Source organism: Natrix helvetica (genome assembly GCF_964273705.1).
Source record: "Natrix helvetica genome assembly, chromosome: 2".
Classification (NCBI taxonomy): domain Eukaryota; kingdom Metazoa; phylum Chordata; class Lepidosauria; order Squamata; family Natricidae; genus Natrix; species Natrix helvetica.
In genome coordinates, this window is record NC_138552.1 from 190262858 (window position 1) to 190280739 (window position 17882).

General features: G+C 41.7%; 1 protein-coding gene across 1 annotated transcript in view; it reads right to left on the minus strand.

Moving 5' to 3' along the window:
• LOC309388061 (amine sulfotransferase-like) overlaps positions 1 to 7981 on the minus strand; it is a 38279-nt gene extending 30298 nt beyond the window's left edge. Inside the window, exon 1 of the mRNA XM_081945034.1 lies at positions 7849 to 7981. The gene's annotated coding sequence lies outside the window, so the exon portion shown is untranslated. The remainder of the gene's footprint in view (positions 1 to 7848) is intronic.
• Between the last annotated feature and the right edge of the window lie 9901 nt (positions 7982 to 17882).

A 17882-nucleotide genomic window follows, 5' to 3' on the forward strand; every position in this document is an offset into this window, starting at 1 on the left:
TTGGATGTTTAATCACATAAATAATCTGTAAGAGAAAAATGATAATACCTAAAACCAAGACAAAAAGGAGAAAAAAGACAGATTGACAGCAAAGCACACAGAGAGTCCATCAGTGACATGCAGTCAGGGGAGGCAGGGGAGACACAGCCCCATCACTATCATCATGAAAAGAAAAAAAATGTAAAAGGAAAAAGGCGAGAGCTGAGGTCAGGCTGAGCTAGTTGCTGCGTCACCGTGGATGACTCTGCTTAACTGTTTAAAAAAGCCTCTAAAAAGCACCCTCTACTATGAGGCAGGAGAACTGCATGCCTCATAGAGTCTGACTTTAAGCATTTTATGATCACTCGAGCAGAGTTAAGCAAGGGTTAAAAGCCGAAAAATTCCTGACGTAGGTCTGCCTCATAGTAGAGGGCACTCGTTTGGGCGGGGCTTCTTCAGAGGATCAGAGGCAGGAGCAGAGTTGAAATCCTCTCTGAAACAGCTGGAAAAGGTACGTGTGGGTTGGAGGGATGGGGAGGAATTCAGACTTCATCCTCCTGGTGCGGGACTTTGGGCAAAGGCTGGAGGGAAGGGTTAGGGTTTGATTGCAGGCAGAGCCACGTTGCCTTTTCAAACCTGTAATCAATGAAGCTGGGCTGGATCCTTCCTGGGTTGGGGGAAAGTGTGTGTAGTCCAATCCAACTTGTGTGTGTGTGTGTGTGTGTGTGTTTGAGAGAGGGGGGAGGGAGGGAGAGAGGGAGGAAGGAGGAGAAGGGAGAAGAAAAAGAAAAAGAAAGAAGGAAAATTATTTCGCAAAGGAGAAAAACAAATGCTGTCGCTTTAAACCGGAACTGACCATGCCTGGCTGTGGAATTCTGGGTGCTGAAATCCACAAGTCTAAATAATTTGAAACCCACCACTGGGTCAGTGTCTCACCAGCCATAAACCTCACCACACGTCACTGGAGTTCATCAAGTAACTCTCACACATTCATCTAACAGGCTCCATTCTATCACAGGATCTCAAAGCTCATTAGAAAAACCATGTTTAAGAGCCTTCCAGCAGACCACCAGGACTGAGGCCAACCTTGACCTGGGGGAATGATTTTCCATATGGCAGACATCACAGAAGAAAAGGTTTTCCTCCTTGGTCCTGCCTGACAAATCTCCCTAGCTGATGGGACCCCGACATGTGTTTCCTGCTGGTCTTGATGTAATGCATAGCTGCAACTGGGGAGGGGAGGTTCTTCAAATAACAAGTTCCCAACTGATGAAGGGGTTTGAACGTCAAAACCAGCACCATGAATTGAATGTAGAAGCAGACTCATTAGCAATGCAGTTTCCAAAGCAGAAGTGTAATGAATGCAGTTCTAGAGAATACACCAATGCCTGTTGTGTCTGCATTTTGCACCAGTGAAGCTTCTGGTGAGTAGGGCATGAGAGTAGAAATTGTGAGAAGGGATTTTGAGGGCTAAAAATAGTATCCCTCAACTTGATATCCTCCAGATACAATAAGATAGCAACTAGCCATGCAACACAAAGCGTTATGATAAATTGGGGAAAATAAGCTTAAGGGCTTCAATATTCAGTTCGGTTCCTAGCTGTTTCTGCTGGGCATGACCTTCTGATTTTAACACTGTTTTGTTTGTGTTTTCCCTCCCTCACACTTCAGAATTTGCTATTGTCTACCAAACATATTGGAACAATGTAATATATGTTTGTGTACCCTTGCCTGTTTGTTAATAAAAAAATCATATACAGAGCTAAACGAAAAGAACACAGGCAGCTCCCCACTCTACCTCATTAGTTAACAAAATATGTCCTACTTTTGCTCCTTTTTTTCATAATCCTTTGGGTACCAAATAGTAGGGCAGATGAGAAGAAATGATACAACGTGATGGGCGACTAGGTAAATGTGCTTTGAAAAAATTATACTCCAGCCATGGTGTTCTGTAAAACAGGATAATATTTTCAGTTCCATCTCAAAGACCTTCATAAACAATCAAGCTGACAATATTTGGGGTCCATATAGTTCCTGCAAATAAGGAATAATTAAATTAATTCACCCATTATTTCGAGAAAGTTGAACTTATGCAAAGCCAACCTTCCTATCAGGGAGAATAGCAAATGTTTCGGAAATGCATAAAGACAATTAACTCTACTAAAATCGATAAATTTAGCTGACGGATTGATGAGAAAAGAATAGCTATTTATTTGCACATTTATTTCTATCCTGCCTTTTTTAGTTTTAGAACTAACTCAATGTGGCAAACATACCTAATACTTCCTCCTCCTCCTATTTTCCTCACAACAGCTCTGTGAGGTAGATTGGGCTGAGAGAGAGTGACTAGCCAAGGTTACCAATGTAGCCAATGTGGAGTAAAATATAAACGATGAAAGTAGAAGAGTAGCACCTTATTTCCCTTACATTTCCAGCTTCTTATAAAATGCTAAATGTTAAAATCTGGTTATAACACAACAGAATCAAAGCAACCAAAATACTGAAGAACTGAATAATAACATTGGACACAAGTTTAACTCTTTCTTGGAAGACATCTTTGAACTTACCAGATTTAGGATTTGTGATTACAAATATATCATCATCTCGGATTTTTATATTGTCCAGTGAGCCTAAATTTTCAGGTGAGGAGAAGCCAGTTATGAAATAGAGTCCTTTGTATTTATATAGGAACTCATCCTCCATTGCTTCAGCTGTAGATGCAACAATAGAACAATTAAGAATACTTCCTACATTATGGTCACTATTGCATTAATTCAGTTCTTTAAAAATCGATTCCTTTGTCTTTATACAGGAACTCATCCTTTGTCTCCATTGCTTCAGCTGTCGATATAATAATAGAGCATTTATTAATGCTTCCTACATTTATGGTCAATATTGTATTAATTCTTTAAAAATCATGAATCCTGCTAACATAAAGAAAAATGATATACATATTATTAGATTAGTTTCCTTAATTAATTCATTAGTTCCATGAACTCAATTTTCATCGATTAATGTTTCCATTGCAAAGAGTATATTTGCTGTTCTTGGAATTTAAAATTTCTGCATAGAAGAGAAAGTTTTAAATACAATATTAAGAACATACTAATTGCAATTATTTTCGTACCTTACCTTATCTACATAGACTCTGACAGTAACTCATGTCATGTCCTTAAGCCAGTTTATTTGCAATGGTTTGTTAATGTTCTTATACTCCAGTCGAGTGCTCAAATACTTAAGAAGTCTGATCTTTAGTCAATCATTGTGTCAGCAGAACTTCTGTATTCCAAAAATGAGCAAGAGAGGACATCGAACATGATTGAGTAATAAACTAATTTGGAAATGTAAAACGGGTCAAGTGGAACTTTCTTAGCTGATGTAGACTTTTATCACTCTTGTCTCACTGTATTCATAAATCTATTGAAGTGTTGCTATAAAAATCAGTATGTTTTAAAAATACAAAGGAAGTTCAGATTTACATGCTAACAGGGGTGTGTTTTGCCATTCTTTCTCTTCTCCTTTAATTAAATCTTTCTGCTTTATTTTTTTTCCTTATTGCAATATTTCAAGATTCTCACAGATCCTTCAGAAAGAACCAGTTTCAATTCAACTGGAATACAAAACAATCTTTGTGGTCTGGAATTCATGACTCATACCCCCTCAGCTCCTCAACATTTTTCAATATTTTCCTTTCCTTTCTGTTATGTACAGAAATGTGCTTCTCTTGGAAAGTCAGGCTTTGCTGCCTCTGCCCCAACATCTGCAACCTCCAGTCCTAGCACACAATCAACGTTAATAGCCTTCAAGCAACCTAAATCTACGGACCTGGAGTTTTATCAAATGTTTCAACAACTTCTACAGGGACAAGAGGAAATAAAGAGACAATTGAAGGAGATGAAAGAAGAAATTAAAGAGAACCAGGATAAAATTAATAAGAACTCACAGAGACTGGACCTTTTGGAAGATGGGGCGGCTGAGATGAAGTGGGGGATAGAGGGTGTGCAGAGGGGAAACAAAGAACTTGACACCCAACAAATGAAAATAGAGTTTGAGAGAATGTCTCTTTATCTTAGATTTCAGAACATGATGGAGACAGATGATGAAAATATAAGGGAGATCATGACAACCATTTTGGCTGATTATATTCAGAAGGAAAAACAACAGATGGGGTGGAAAATAGACCTGGCCTATAGAGTGAACTCAGCATATGCTAGAACACACAATGTCCCCAGGGAGGTACACATTAAATTTCTTAGGAAAAGCACAAGAGATGAAATCCTGAATGCACAAAGGGGGCAAGCCTTGACATACAAAGATAAGGAGATAACCATTTTGAAACAGATCCCCAAGAAAGTGAGGGAGAAAAGAAAATCGTATTCGCAATTGGCGAATAAACTATACCAGAAGGGGTGTGGTTTCGATGGTTACTGCCTGAAGGTATGCTAATATTCTGGGAGGAGACAAGAGTTAGAATTAATACACCCATAGAGGCGCAGGCCTTTATGGAAAAAAATAAACTACTCCTAGAAAAACCAGAAGACACTTCAGTAGATGTACAAGACACGGGAGGGGCTGGAGCACTGCCAACTGGGGGAGATGGGGCGACATTTATTTATTTATTTATTTATTTTACCGTGCTTCTAGACTGCCCCCTCTCCCAAAAGGGACTTGGGGTGGTGTACAGTCCATGCAAAATATATCAAAATACAATAAAAAGTTGAATATGTACAGTTGGAATGGAGGAGGTTAAAATGGAATTAAAAGAACTGTACAGAGCCAGTATATATAAATATAAATTTAAATTTTAAACCCCTAAAACAGACACAATAAATTAAAAACAGTACCCCTAAAATAACCAGTTAATAGTGCATTTGCCAGGAGGAACAGTTGTAATTATGCCAGGCCTGCTAATCGGAACAGGTGAGTCTTCAATTTTTGCCGGAAGGAGCGGAGGTCAGTAGTGGTTCTGATGTCGGGGGGGAGGTCATTCCAGAGGGTTGGGCCCATCACAGAGAAGGCCCTACTCCTTGGTGTCGCCCGTTGGCATTGCCTAGTGGACGGCACCAGGAGAAGTCCCTCTCTGTGTGAGCGAATTGGCCGCAGGGATCAAGAAAGCTCAGATCAGAATTGGCCGCAGACATCAAGAAAGCTCAGATCAAACAAATAAGTAAGAAAATCCATGTGATATAAACTGACCGAAATTACCAATTGAATTTACCACACTGACTATATGCTATTATGTAATATTTGAATTTTATGCAAATGTATACTATGAGTTTGGAGGGGGGGTGCACCTACCGCATTTCGCGGCTGCCAAAATTTGTAACCTTTCCCATACCTTTTTCCCTTTGTAAAATATTAAAAAACCAATAAAACTTTGTTTAAAAAAAATAAAAAAAGAAATGTGCTGCTCTTTCATTGCTCATTTTCAAATTAACCCTCCCCTGATGCCTACACCTGAATTTCATTCAGGTAAACCCAAAAGACAACACTTCTTTCCTAAATTGTCAAAATGGAAAGTGCTCCAAAGGGAATTATTCAGGATGGTGATATTAGCAACTCATAAACATAATTATGAATTATGGGGACTTAAGAAATGAATTAAGCAATGAGTTTGAGACCGTCAGTGATGCAAGCAAAAATCAGTCTTGTTAGGAAAGACTGTCTAATAAAAACATACCCAGGTCTTCTCTTATTATAAAATCAACCTGGAAAGTGGCAGAGTTTACATAAATTACTGCACGAGAAACATTATTATTCCTTATGTTAAGAGAAAGAGTGGATTGTTTGCTCTTGGTGGGAAGTGGATTGAAATATATTCATAGTCTCTTATCCAAAACAAACATACCTAATAAAGTAGAAGTGTAGCAGCTTATTTCCCTTACATTTCCAGCTTCTTATAAAATGCTAAATGTTAAAAAACTCTTTCTTGGAAGATATCTTTCAACTTACCAGATTTAGGATTTCAATATTGTCCAGTGAGTCTAAATTTTCAGGTGAGGAGAAGCCAGTTATAAAATCGAGTCCTTTGTCTTTATATAGGAACTCATCCTCTGGCTCCATTGCTTCAGCTGTTGATATAATAATAGAGCATTTATTAATGTCATGTCCTTAAGACAGCTTATTTGCAATGGTTTGTCAATGTACTTATATTCCAGTCAAGTGCTCAAAAAACTTAAGAAGGCTGATCTTTAGTCAATCTTTGTGTCAGCAGAACTTCTGTATTCCAAAAATGAGCAAGAGAGGACATCGAACACGATTGAGGAATAAATTAATTTGGAAATGTAAAACGGGTCAAGTGGAACTTTCTTAGCTGATGTAGGCTTATATCACTCTTGTCTCACTGTATCCATAATTTGATTGAAGGGTTGCTATAAAAATCAGTATGTTTTAAAATACAAAGGGAGTTCAGATTTACATGCCAAGCAGGGGTGTGTTTCAAATTTTTTTACTACCTATTCTGTGAGTGTGGCCTATTTTGTGGGCTTGGCTTGGCAGTCATGTGACTGGGTGAGAGTGGCTTGGCAGTCATGTGACTGGTGGGCATGACTAGGTGGGTGTGACCATGTGATTGGGTGGGCATGGCTAACTCGATGTCACTCACATGGAGGAGCACCTTGCCTGGCTTCTCCTTGCCCCTCCCCTCTCAGCCAGTCCTCCCCTCGTCTTCCATGTTATGGTGGGAGAGGAAGCATTTTCAAAGTCATCTTCCCCTTGATACTAGCCAATAAGATGAGATTTTCTGTCAGAAGACCACCTGATGTACATTTCGAAATATTGTTTATCACTATTCTCTTGGTAACAGTGAGTGGAGAGATTTATAAAGAATAACAGAGTTGAAAGGGACCTTGGAGGTTTTCTAGTCCAACCCCTGCTGAAGCATGATACTAGTCCCTATACTATTATGGACAACTTTCTTCTTAAAAGCCTCCAGTGATGATATACTCACAATTTCTGAAGGCATCCCATTTCTCTAATTGTTCTGTCAAGAAATTTCTCATTTCTAGGTTGGATCTGTTTGATATGTTTCCATCTCAAAGATCCGTTTCACAGTAACTTCCAGTTGAGCCAGGCACCACCTATTCTGTACATTTTTTCTTGCCTGTGCAAAATTTTACTTTACTCTCAATTAAATTGCATTTTTGGTGAGAATTATGTTCTAAGGTGGTACTCAGTTTACTACAATGATTTTTGCATTATAGATTGAAGAATACACTTCTGCTTATACTGATAAAAATTATTCTGTTTGAACATTAAAGCATACAGTCAATCAAATATTTCCAATCCTACAATTGAAAACACATTAGAAAGGCATTTTCAAACCAGTTACTGGATGTTTTGCCATTCTTTCTCTTCCCTTTAGTTAAATATTTCTGCTTTAATTTTTTCCCCTTGGGCCTTATTGCAATATTTCAAAATTCTTACAGATCCTTCACAAAGAACCAGTTATAATACAAAACAATCTTTGTGGTCTGGAATTCCCTGACTCACACACCCTCAGCTCCTCAACACTTTTCAATATTTTCCTTTCCTTTCTGTTATGTACAGAAATGTGCTTCTCTTTCATTGCTCATTTTCAAATTAACCCTCCCCTGATGCCTACACCTTAATTTCATTCAGGTAAACCCAAAAGACCACACTTCTTTCCTAAATCATGAATCCTGCTAACATAAAGAAAAATGATGTACATATTATGAGATTAGTTTCCTTAATTAATTCATTAGTTCCATGAACTCAATTTTCATTGATTAATGTTTCCATTGCAAAGAGTAAATTTGCTGTTCTTGGAATTTAAAATTTCTGCATAGAAGAGAAAGTTTTAAATACAATATTAAGAACATACTAATTGCAATTATTTTCGTACCTTACCTTATCTACATAGACTCTGACAGTCACTCATGTCATGTCCTTAAGCCAGCTTATTTGCAATGGTTTGTTAATGTTCTTATACTCCAGTCGAGTGCTCAAATACTTAAGAAGTCTGATCTTTAGTCAATCATTGTATCAGCAGAACTTCTCTTTTCCAAAAATGAGCAAGAGAGGACATCGAACGTGATTGAGTAATAAACTAATTTGGAAATGTAAAACGGGTCAAGTGGAACTTTCTTAGCTGATGTAGACTTTTATCACTCTTGTTCTCACTGTATTCATAAATTGATTGAAGGGTTGCTATAAAAATCAGTTTGTTTTAAAAATACAAAGGGAGTTCAGATTTACATGCCAAGCAGGGGTGTGTTTTGCCATTCTTTCTCTTCTCCTTTAATTAAATCTTTCTGCTTTTTTTTCCCTTATTGCAATATTTCAAGATTCTCACAGATCCTTCAGAAAGAACCAGTTCTAATTCAACTGGAATACAAAACAATCTTTGTGGTCTGGAATTCCCTGACTCACACACCCTCAGCTCCTCAATACTTTTCAATGTTTTCCTTTCCTTTCTGTTATGTACAGAAGTGTGCTTCTCTTTCATTGCTCATTTTCAAATTAACCCTCCCCTGATGGCTACACCTGAATTTCATTCAGGTAAACCCAAAAGACCACACTTCTTTCCTAAATTGTCAAAATGGAACGTGCTCCAAAGGGAATTATTCAGGATGGTGATATTAGCAACTCATAAACATAATTATGAATTATGGGGACTTACCAAACGAATTAAGCAATGAGTTTGAGACCAACAGTGATGCAAACAAATATCAGTCTTGTTAGGAAAGGCTGTTTAATAAAAACATACCCAGGTCTTCTCTTATTATAAAATCAACCTGGACAGTGGCAGAACTTCCTCCCCTCCCTCTTTTGTGGAGATTTACAAACAACTGTATTCCAGGTTCGCCCTGCAGCATTACCCACCCCCGCCAGCAGCTCTTGCCTGGGCAAGGTTTGGCTTTCCTTTCCTCCCACGGCTGGTGGCAGAGGGGAAGGCCAGCCCCTTCAGCTCCAGCACTGCCCCGTATGCCAAGTACCAATCCGGAACTCTCCATAACTGGGGATGGTGGCAGTGCTAGGGAGCACAGTCCAGTTGTTTTCATTGGTGAGAAGACCTGTAGAGCTGGCGGTAGGGAGTTTTAGCCTGCTGCTTGGGCATGTTGGTGGCAGGCAGTGGCGGTGAGACACCCCAGAATTCCTATGGAGTTTTAACGTGCAACTTGGGCACAATGGTGGCAGTGGTGGCAGCAGTGGCGGTGGGGCATCCATGAAGCTCACTCCCACCTTGGCTCATCTGAAGAAGCCCCCTCCCCGCTTCCTTCTCCTTGTGAAGCAGTTTGCAAAGTCCCCGTTTTGAAAGTTGTGGGGGTCTTTTTTAGAGGAGACCAGGCCAGAGCAGCCTTGAAGCCCGTTCCAGACTCAGATGCACCTGGACTGTACCGGTATGGGGGAGTGTCCAGCTTGCAGGTGCTCCCATATGCAAACGTATGGCTGATTTCCACTACCGGTCCGCCGGTACCGGTGAATACCAGAAGCAATCCACCTCTGATGCCAAATATTTGTAATGTGTCATTATAACAAAGAATTACAAAAAAAGCTTTAAAAACTTGATTTTCCCTTTAGGAGTTGGGCTAAGATGATATATCAAGCAATATATATTTTCAGGGAAGCGGCAAATACAATAAATAGGTCTAGCTGTTGCGAATATGTTGATTTTGGATTTGTTGTTGTCACATTTTTTCTTAGTAGTTGCTTGCCACATCCACCCGTTTGCTGCTCACTTGCCCCGCCCTGCCTGCCTGTTGGCTACTCAATCACTGCTAGCTTTCCTCTGGCCATGTCTAATGGCCTGGCACAAGTAGCACCGGTATGCAATGTGTTGCCTGTGACCATCGCCGCCATCGCTGCCCTGTTTGAACTGGCAATTTGCCCCATTGCATGGCGGTGCTTCTCGCAGCTGCCCACCGGACCCGGTCAGGGGAACGGCCTGTTGCGCCAGAGGGACAGCATCCCAGTGGAGCTGCTCAGAAGGCAGCCACCAGCTTCAGTCTTTAAGGTGCTTCAACACAGGGGAAAGGGGGGACCATAATGGGCCTGCGAGGAGAGGCAGAAAACTTTGGCTTCTCTCTGCCGCAGCATTCAACATGGCTGCTTTTCTCCTTCTTGGGCTCATGCACACAGAGCAAACATGAGAAGGAGGCGAGAAGCACCCAGGTTGAACACTAGAAGACTTGGCCAAACTTTTCTGTGGGTTCTGTGTGCGTGGTTTGGGTGGGTGTGACTTGGTGGAGTGGGGTCGCCCTACCTTGTCATACTCTGACTCAGTCACATGAAGCCCTCCACCAAGCCACACCCACTGAACCGGTAGAGAAAAAAATTGAAAGCCAACACCGGTCAGGTAGCTATGGAAATTTAAATCAATAAACAAATGCTGTACAATGTTTAAAAATAACACGGAATTTAATTTAGCTCTTTCCTATAGTCCCTGCTGAGTTGAGAATTGAAAATTACAATTAAATAAAGACCATTCTTGGAAGGGCATTTCTGATTCAAGCCATTTGAAAGTTTATATCACACATTATTTTCATCCATTGAGCTGGAAATAGGCTCATGGATCCTCCTGAATATCCCAGCAGAACCTGAAGGGCAGCTTTTTCATCCTTTCCTCAAACCTTTCACTCTGGGCAACAGTCATGAGGTTCTTCCAGTCCCCAATAGTGCCTGGGAAGCAATGGTTAAAAATATGTTAACAGTTTTTGTACTCCTTTTAACGAGAGGCTATTTATGTCATCCTGTCACCAAAATAGTCATTCTTACACATTTTTCTGTGACTAAGTTTGTGTTTGAATGTATATACAGTCATGTAAACAGGATGTATACCCTGCTTGAAGTCCATGGTTTTATGTATGCGAACGTAGTAAAAATCTGCTCCTTAGCAGTTCTTAAAAGTAAGCAAATACAACCTCAGATGAACAACATGACATTACACCATGTCCTGATTTATTTTTGAAAAAGAAAACCAAAATGGAGAAGCTGTGTCTGTAAAACTTAAGACTCAATAATTTTGGAAGAATTTTGTTTCCATTTTGGAAGAATTTTGCCCCATTATCCTTTACAACACAGCTACAGTTAATTGAAGTTTGTGAGCATTTGTTTACTTGTTTCACTTGAGGTCCCACCACAGCATTTCAATTGGTTTGAGGTCTGGACTTTGACTGGCCATTGCAATACCTTGATTCTTTTCCTTTTCAGCCATTCTGTGGTACTTTTGTGGGTGTGCTTAGGGTCGTTGTCCTGTTAAATGACCCAATGTTGGCCAATCTTTAGCTGTGAGACTGCTGGCTTCACATGTGACTCTAGAATACTTTGGTATTTAGTGGAGTTGATGGTCAACTCAGTGACTGCAAGGTGTCCAGGTCCTGTGACTACCAATCAAACCCATATCATCCCCCCTCCACCACCATGCTTGATGGTTAGTATAAGATGTTTGTGCTGATATCCAGTATTTGGGTTTTGTCAAACGTGGCACTTTGTATTATGGCCAACTTCTTCAGTTTGGTCTCATTCGATTTGTTCACCTGCAACTTTGAAAACTAAAGCTGTGCTGCAATGCTGTTTTTAGAGAGAGAGGACTCTTCGTCACTGTAGTCATGGAATCAATGGTGTCCCAGTGAGGTTCTAAATTATCTTGAGTTCACCCAGTTGGTCCAATGCTTAAGAGAAACAATTGATGGCTTTTTGATCATTGGATAGGTCCCTGCAAGTTTAGAGGTGACAGTTCTAAGACTGGAGGACAGTGCATTCATATATCAGAGAGACTTTTTTTTCATGTTGATAATAAGTAGATTAGCCATTCCAGGTTGAAAGGAGTAGTCAGTGACATCCCTGTTTCCAGGCAGATGCCCTGGGAGTGGTGCTCCTTTCAAGTTCCCAACAAGTTGCTAGAGTGAATGACAGGAGCTCACCCCACCATGCAGCAGCACTTGGATTTCAAGCATGGGCTTGCTAACTTTCAACCCAACATACTAACCATGTGACCCACCACACTCCTGGTGGGGGAGATTAACCAAGGTATAGAGTGAAGAGATTGTGTCTCCACCATCCTAAATTGGTCAGTATGAGCTAAAACTATTCCACTCCCAAAGAATCATTAGATTGTGCAACCAACAGAATGATCCTTGAAAGAGGTCGGATTATGTCCACACCCGAAATTTGTTAGGGTGAACAGGAGAAAATCAACATTGGCACAACTAAGAAAAGCTTACGGCTCCCTAAAATGTAGGCTGATGACGAGGCAAACACAGCATGATGGAGAGTTCCCAGAAAGAGAGGCTTTTGGAACATATCCATACCACTTTAGAAAGCACCTTTGACGTGAAGATGGTAGCCCTGGTTTCAGATGAAACCTGGCACATTCCAAAAGCTTATCTGACACTTATCTCACTGTATTCATAAATTTATTGAAGTGTTGCTGTAAAAATCAGTATGTTTTAAAAATACAAAAGCACTTCTGGTTCCGGCTGCTGATCATGATGGGCAGGCTCTGCTCGCCCTGCGCTCTTCTGGTGGGCTCCCCACTATTTGGGGGGCACAGGATGCCTTGGAGGGGCTCCTGCCGAAGGGACGGCATAGCAGGGAATCCCCTGAGTCGGCGGCGGCCGGGGGGCTCCCCGCATCGCCCTAGGCACCGGGAGGCATGATGGGGAGGCGCTGCGGCATCTTCGTGAGGAGGCAGCTGGAAGAACGCAAGATCTGAAAGACGCAGTTGCTGTGTGGTGAGGTGGAAACTTTCCCCCGTCCCCTTGTTCGATCGAAAAGGAAAAAAATTGCCAGCCCTCTTTAGAGTTACTTTCAACTTGGCTCGGAGAAGCGTGACTGGAGGGAGGGGGATTCCCCCCCCTCGGACAGGCGGCTTTAAAAGGTTTTGCTCTCTCCCCTAGAGGAGGAGGAGGGGAGAGAGCTATGCAATGAAATCACGCTCATAACAAAGGCAGATTTTGGACTGTAATCCTGTAAATGAGGTAATGATCTGAAAACTTTGAAAACTTTTCGTTATGCCTTTTGATTCTGAAGCTGGCAGGGCAAGATGGCACACTTCCGACGTCTTCACAGACACTGAAATTTGACTCCACCCATAGGAGCTTCAGGCATCTTATCTTTGTCTCCGTGACACTCAGATAAATCTCTTGTTATTGGACACTACTTGGAACAAAGGACTTTATTACTTTATTGCCAGAAGCTGAAACCAGAAAAAGTTCTCTTCTGCTTGGACTCCTTGCCTCCTAATCTCTCTTGGCTGTTTTCCTCTCTAATTGTTTCCTCTCTGTATTGACTTTGTACTCTCCCTGCTCAATATAATGCCACCTAAAAGACCACCCCCGGGAAAGCCGGGCTTTGCTGTCTCTGCCACGACATCTTCAGCGTCCAGTCCCAGTGGACAACAGACCTTAACTTCTTTGTTGCAGCCAAAGCCTTCAGACACAGACTTTCAGCAGATGTTTCAACAAATCTTAAAGGGACAGGAGGACTTAAAAAGTCAACTAGATGAATGAGCAGCTTAAAGAGAACCAAGACCGGGCGATTAAAAATTCACAGAGATTGGATCTTTTGCAGGAGGGGACAGATGATATGAGGGGGGAGGTAAAAGGGATGCAGAAGGGGAACCAAGAGCTTGAGAACCACCAAATAAAAACAGAATTTGAAAGAATGTCCTTTTCCTTAGGTTTCAAAATGTGGTTGAGGCGGATGATGAAGATTTAAGGGACATCATGACAAACATTTTGGCTGAATACATCCAAAAAGAAAAACAACAGATGGGGTGGGACTTGGACCTGGTTTATAGAGTAAATTCAGCATATGCTAGAACACATAATGTTCCAAGGGAGGTACATATTAAATTTCTCAGAAAGACTACAAGAGATGAGATTCTGAGTGTGCAAAGGGGGCAAGCTCTAAAATATCAGGATAGAGAAATAACCATCTTGAAACAGATCCCTAAGAAAGTGAGAGAGAAAAGAAAAAATTATTCGCAGCTAGCGAAGAAGTTATACCAGAAAGGGGTGTGGTTCAGATGGTTGATGCCTGAAGGCATGCTAATATTCTGGGAGGATACAAGAGTTAGAATCAACACAACCACAGAGGCTCAGGCCTTTATGGAAAAAAATAAAGAAGTCCTAGATAAATCCGATGATCCTATACCAGACTCACAGGACACGGGAGGGGCCGGAGCTCTGCTGGCAGGGGGAGAAGGGGCAATACCAAGAAAACTCAGATCACAAAAATGAGCAAGAAAATCTGCTTGACATAAATTGATTGAAATTATTTGAAGATAAAAGTTTATATGCTGACAAAATATTACTATTTAGTATTAAATTAATCTATGTATAAATGAAAATTATGAGCACGGGGGGAGGGATCACCTCCTACATATTGTAACTGCCAAAATTTGTAACCTATTCCACCACCCCTTTTCCTTGTTATTTTTTTAAAAAAAACCAATAAAACTTTTTTTTAAAAAAAAGCACTTCTGATTTACATGCCAAGTATTTGTAATTTATCATTGTATGAAGAATTATGGATTTGTCAGTAGATGAAGCCAGAACAATATTATTGCATTATTTTCATACCTGAATCCCAATCCCAATTTCCATATATACATTTCCATAAGAGTTGTTATATTATTGTCCCCCTCCAAAGGGAACAGTGCCTCATTATGGGGGAAACCCCTTCATGCTCTATTTAAGTGCTATGCTGAATAGTACAATCATACCAGAAAAATCTTAGCTGAAAAGTCACCTAAATCTGTTTCATGAAAATCCATTGAATGCAGTGAGAATACATAATTAGAATTTCACACTGGATCGACTGTTGGCTGTGTGAACAAGAGTTGCATTGCATACTGTGGCTTCTGAGTATTCACGGAAAAATGTGCTATAAAGCTTTATAGCTCAGCTCCCATGGAGCTACTGGAAGTTAACTGAAACAAAGAAATTGGCCAAATAAGAAAGGAGAACATTACCTATGCATAGAAAATGAAAACTGTAAAGTTTTGAGAGGCCTAGTCAGGTGCGGGATAGAAAAACTTTAGCAACTGTTTCTCTGTCTGGTTGCTTGGGCATCCTGCACCAAGGGGGAGTGTTTTTGCCCTCCATAGGCTTCAGAGGCTTTTCTTGAACCTCCAGGAGGGCAAAAATGGCCTCCGTGGGGACAGGATACCCTCCAGAGGTCAGAAACAGGTCTGTTTCCAGACTTCCAGAACGTCTGGGAGGCCTGGTTTTTGCCCTCCCAAAGCCTCTGCACAGGACCTGCACTTACCTGGCATCCAAAACAGGCTGTGTTGAGTCTCCTGGGAGGGGTGGAGTGGGATGGGCAGGGCCAGCCAATTCTTTCAATTACTGTTTTTGCGAACCAAATGTAAAATCAACATCCCGTTTTCCGAACCCGTCCGAACCGGCTGAATCCCACCCCTGGCCTAGTGTGTTTATTGTGTAATCTGTACGAGAAAATATATGTTTCAGGCTATGCAAGGAAAATTTTGATTGTGCAATGTTGCAATCTTTAATTGAACTACATGATCTTGATTTGTGTGGACACTGATGACAGCTTGTTTTCTGCAAATGCAGCCAAGTTCAATACATTGGGGTAATAATTGTCACAATGTTGTCTATCTTAATTTTGTATAATTGCTGATTTATTCAAATAGATGCTGGCAAACTTTTAGCTGGCACTTTAAACTTTATCAGTTTAGATACAATGGTTGCACAAACATTCTGACCAACATAATCAATAAGGGATCAGAAGGCCATGATAAATAATTTCTATGTTACTGTCAGCTTCATGGATATTTTCATGGAGAAACTTGATGGGGTCTACACCAGAGGTGGTATTCTGCCCTTTCGCCTGGGTTCAGGTAAACCGGTAGTGGCAGCAGGACGCTCCGCCCACCCACCATTAGGGATAGGCAAGCGCGCATGCGCTCCCGATTCCAAAGCTGTAGTGAAGGTAAGAGGATTTCATGCCTGGTCTACATCATTGTGAATGTGGAGGTGGTTTGGGTGGTTTGGTATATGTGTTTTCAGTATGAGAGGTTTGATCAAAAGCTCTCATAAAATCCAGGGGATGTTTTATTATGCTTTTCCAAGCATTAAAATTCAGGATGGTTCAGTGGTTAGAATGTGGTATTGCAAGCTAATTCTGCCAACTGCCCACAGTTCAATTGTCACTGCGGTGGGTGGAGGAAATATGGGTTTTACACTGTTTTAATGTTGGAAGACACCTGGAGGCACCCTATATGAGCTGGGTGGCTATATGAACTTGTTCAAATAATAAACAATATAATCTGATGAGACGTAGTTATACACCATTTTTCCAAATCTTAACCCCAACCCAACCATGAGGTGCCAAGATTTGTAGTATCCTGAGTATGTCAGCCTTACAAAAAAAAATCTTTACAAACTTGATTTTCCCATTAGGAGTTGGGCTAAGATGATATATCAAGCAATATATATCTTCAGGAAAGCAGAAAATATAATAAATGTGTCTAGCTGTTGTGAATATGTTTTACAGTTTTTCGGGGGGGTTGTCATCTCTTTTTATTTGCTATGTTGTTTTTGTGGTCTTCATTTCATGTACAATACCCAGAATCAGGTACAGAGATCGTATTCAGCTGGTTCGCACTGGTTCATTTGAACTGGTACTGGAAATATGGCCAGAACCAGTAGCGACTGTTGGCGGGCCATGACACTGAAACAGTCACCTGGTTGCCGCTTGCTCGCCCTGCCCACCCGCCTGCTCGCCACTTGCTCACCCTGTCCACCCGCTTGCCACTTTGTAGACCTGCCCACCCGCCCAAGGCTTGCTCTCCCCCCCAACTGCCCGATGCTTGCCTCGCCCACCCAACCCCTATATATATTGCCTATGCTTCGCCACACGGCCCAGCTATGCACATTGCCATTGGCTGGGTCGGAGTATACGCCATTCCCCAGCTCCGGCCTTGGCTCAGAGTGGCCACCCGCTCGCCGGCTGCTCTCCTTCCACCTCGCTCACCTACCTTAAATTCTGGTCGCCATGGTGGTGGTGGGAGCACGGCAAGGCTTGGCCACCTTTTGTGGGAAGCCTCCAGCTGCTGGAAATTTTTGGCTACTTTCCAAGCAGCTCTGCCATTCTCCTGCCCACAAGCAGCACCAGCAGGCAATGGGGTATGCATGAACAGGATGGCGGCAACAATCACGGGACAAGTCCGGTGACCCTTGGCATTGTCATCTGCCTGTTTGCAATGGTCATGTATGTGCACCCCATTTGCCTGCTATTGGCCGGCCACTGGACCCAGCCAGGAGAACAGTCTGTTGCACCGGAGGAAGGGCATCACAGTGGAGAGGCTCAGAAGGCAGACACCAACCTCAGTCTTTAAGGTACTTCGACAGGGGGAAGGTGGGAACTAAAAAGGGATAGGCAGCCCTAGGAGCTGCCTTCTGAGCAGTTTTGCTGTGAAGGGAGGCAGAAATGTTCTTGCTTCTCTCTGCCACAGCATTCAACGTGGCTGATTCTCTCCTCCTTCTTGGGCTCATATACACAGAGCAAACATGAGGAGGTGAGAAGCAGCCAAGTGGAATGCTAGAAGACTTGTCAGAGTTCTATGGGCATGGTTTGGGTGGGTGTGGCTTGGTGGGGTGGTGCTGCCCCACGTTGCCGTGATTGATATCGAGTTGGCTATGCCCACTTTGTCACATGACCTCCCACTCAGCCACACTCACCAAGCCATGCCCTTCGAACCAGTAGGGAAAAAAATTGAAACCCACCACTGGCCAGGTAGCTATGGAAATCTAAATCAACAAACAAATGCCGTACAATTTTCAAAAATTAACAAAGAATTTAATGTTGTTCTGTCCTATGGTTTCTGCAGCGTTGAGAATTAAATATTACAAGGTGATATAAAGATTCTTCTTGGAGGGTCATTTCAGATTCAAACCATTTGAAGGTGTGTA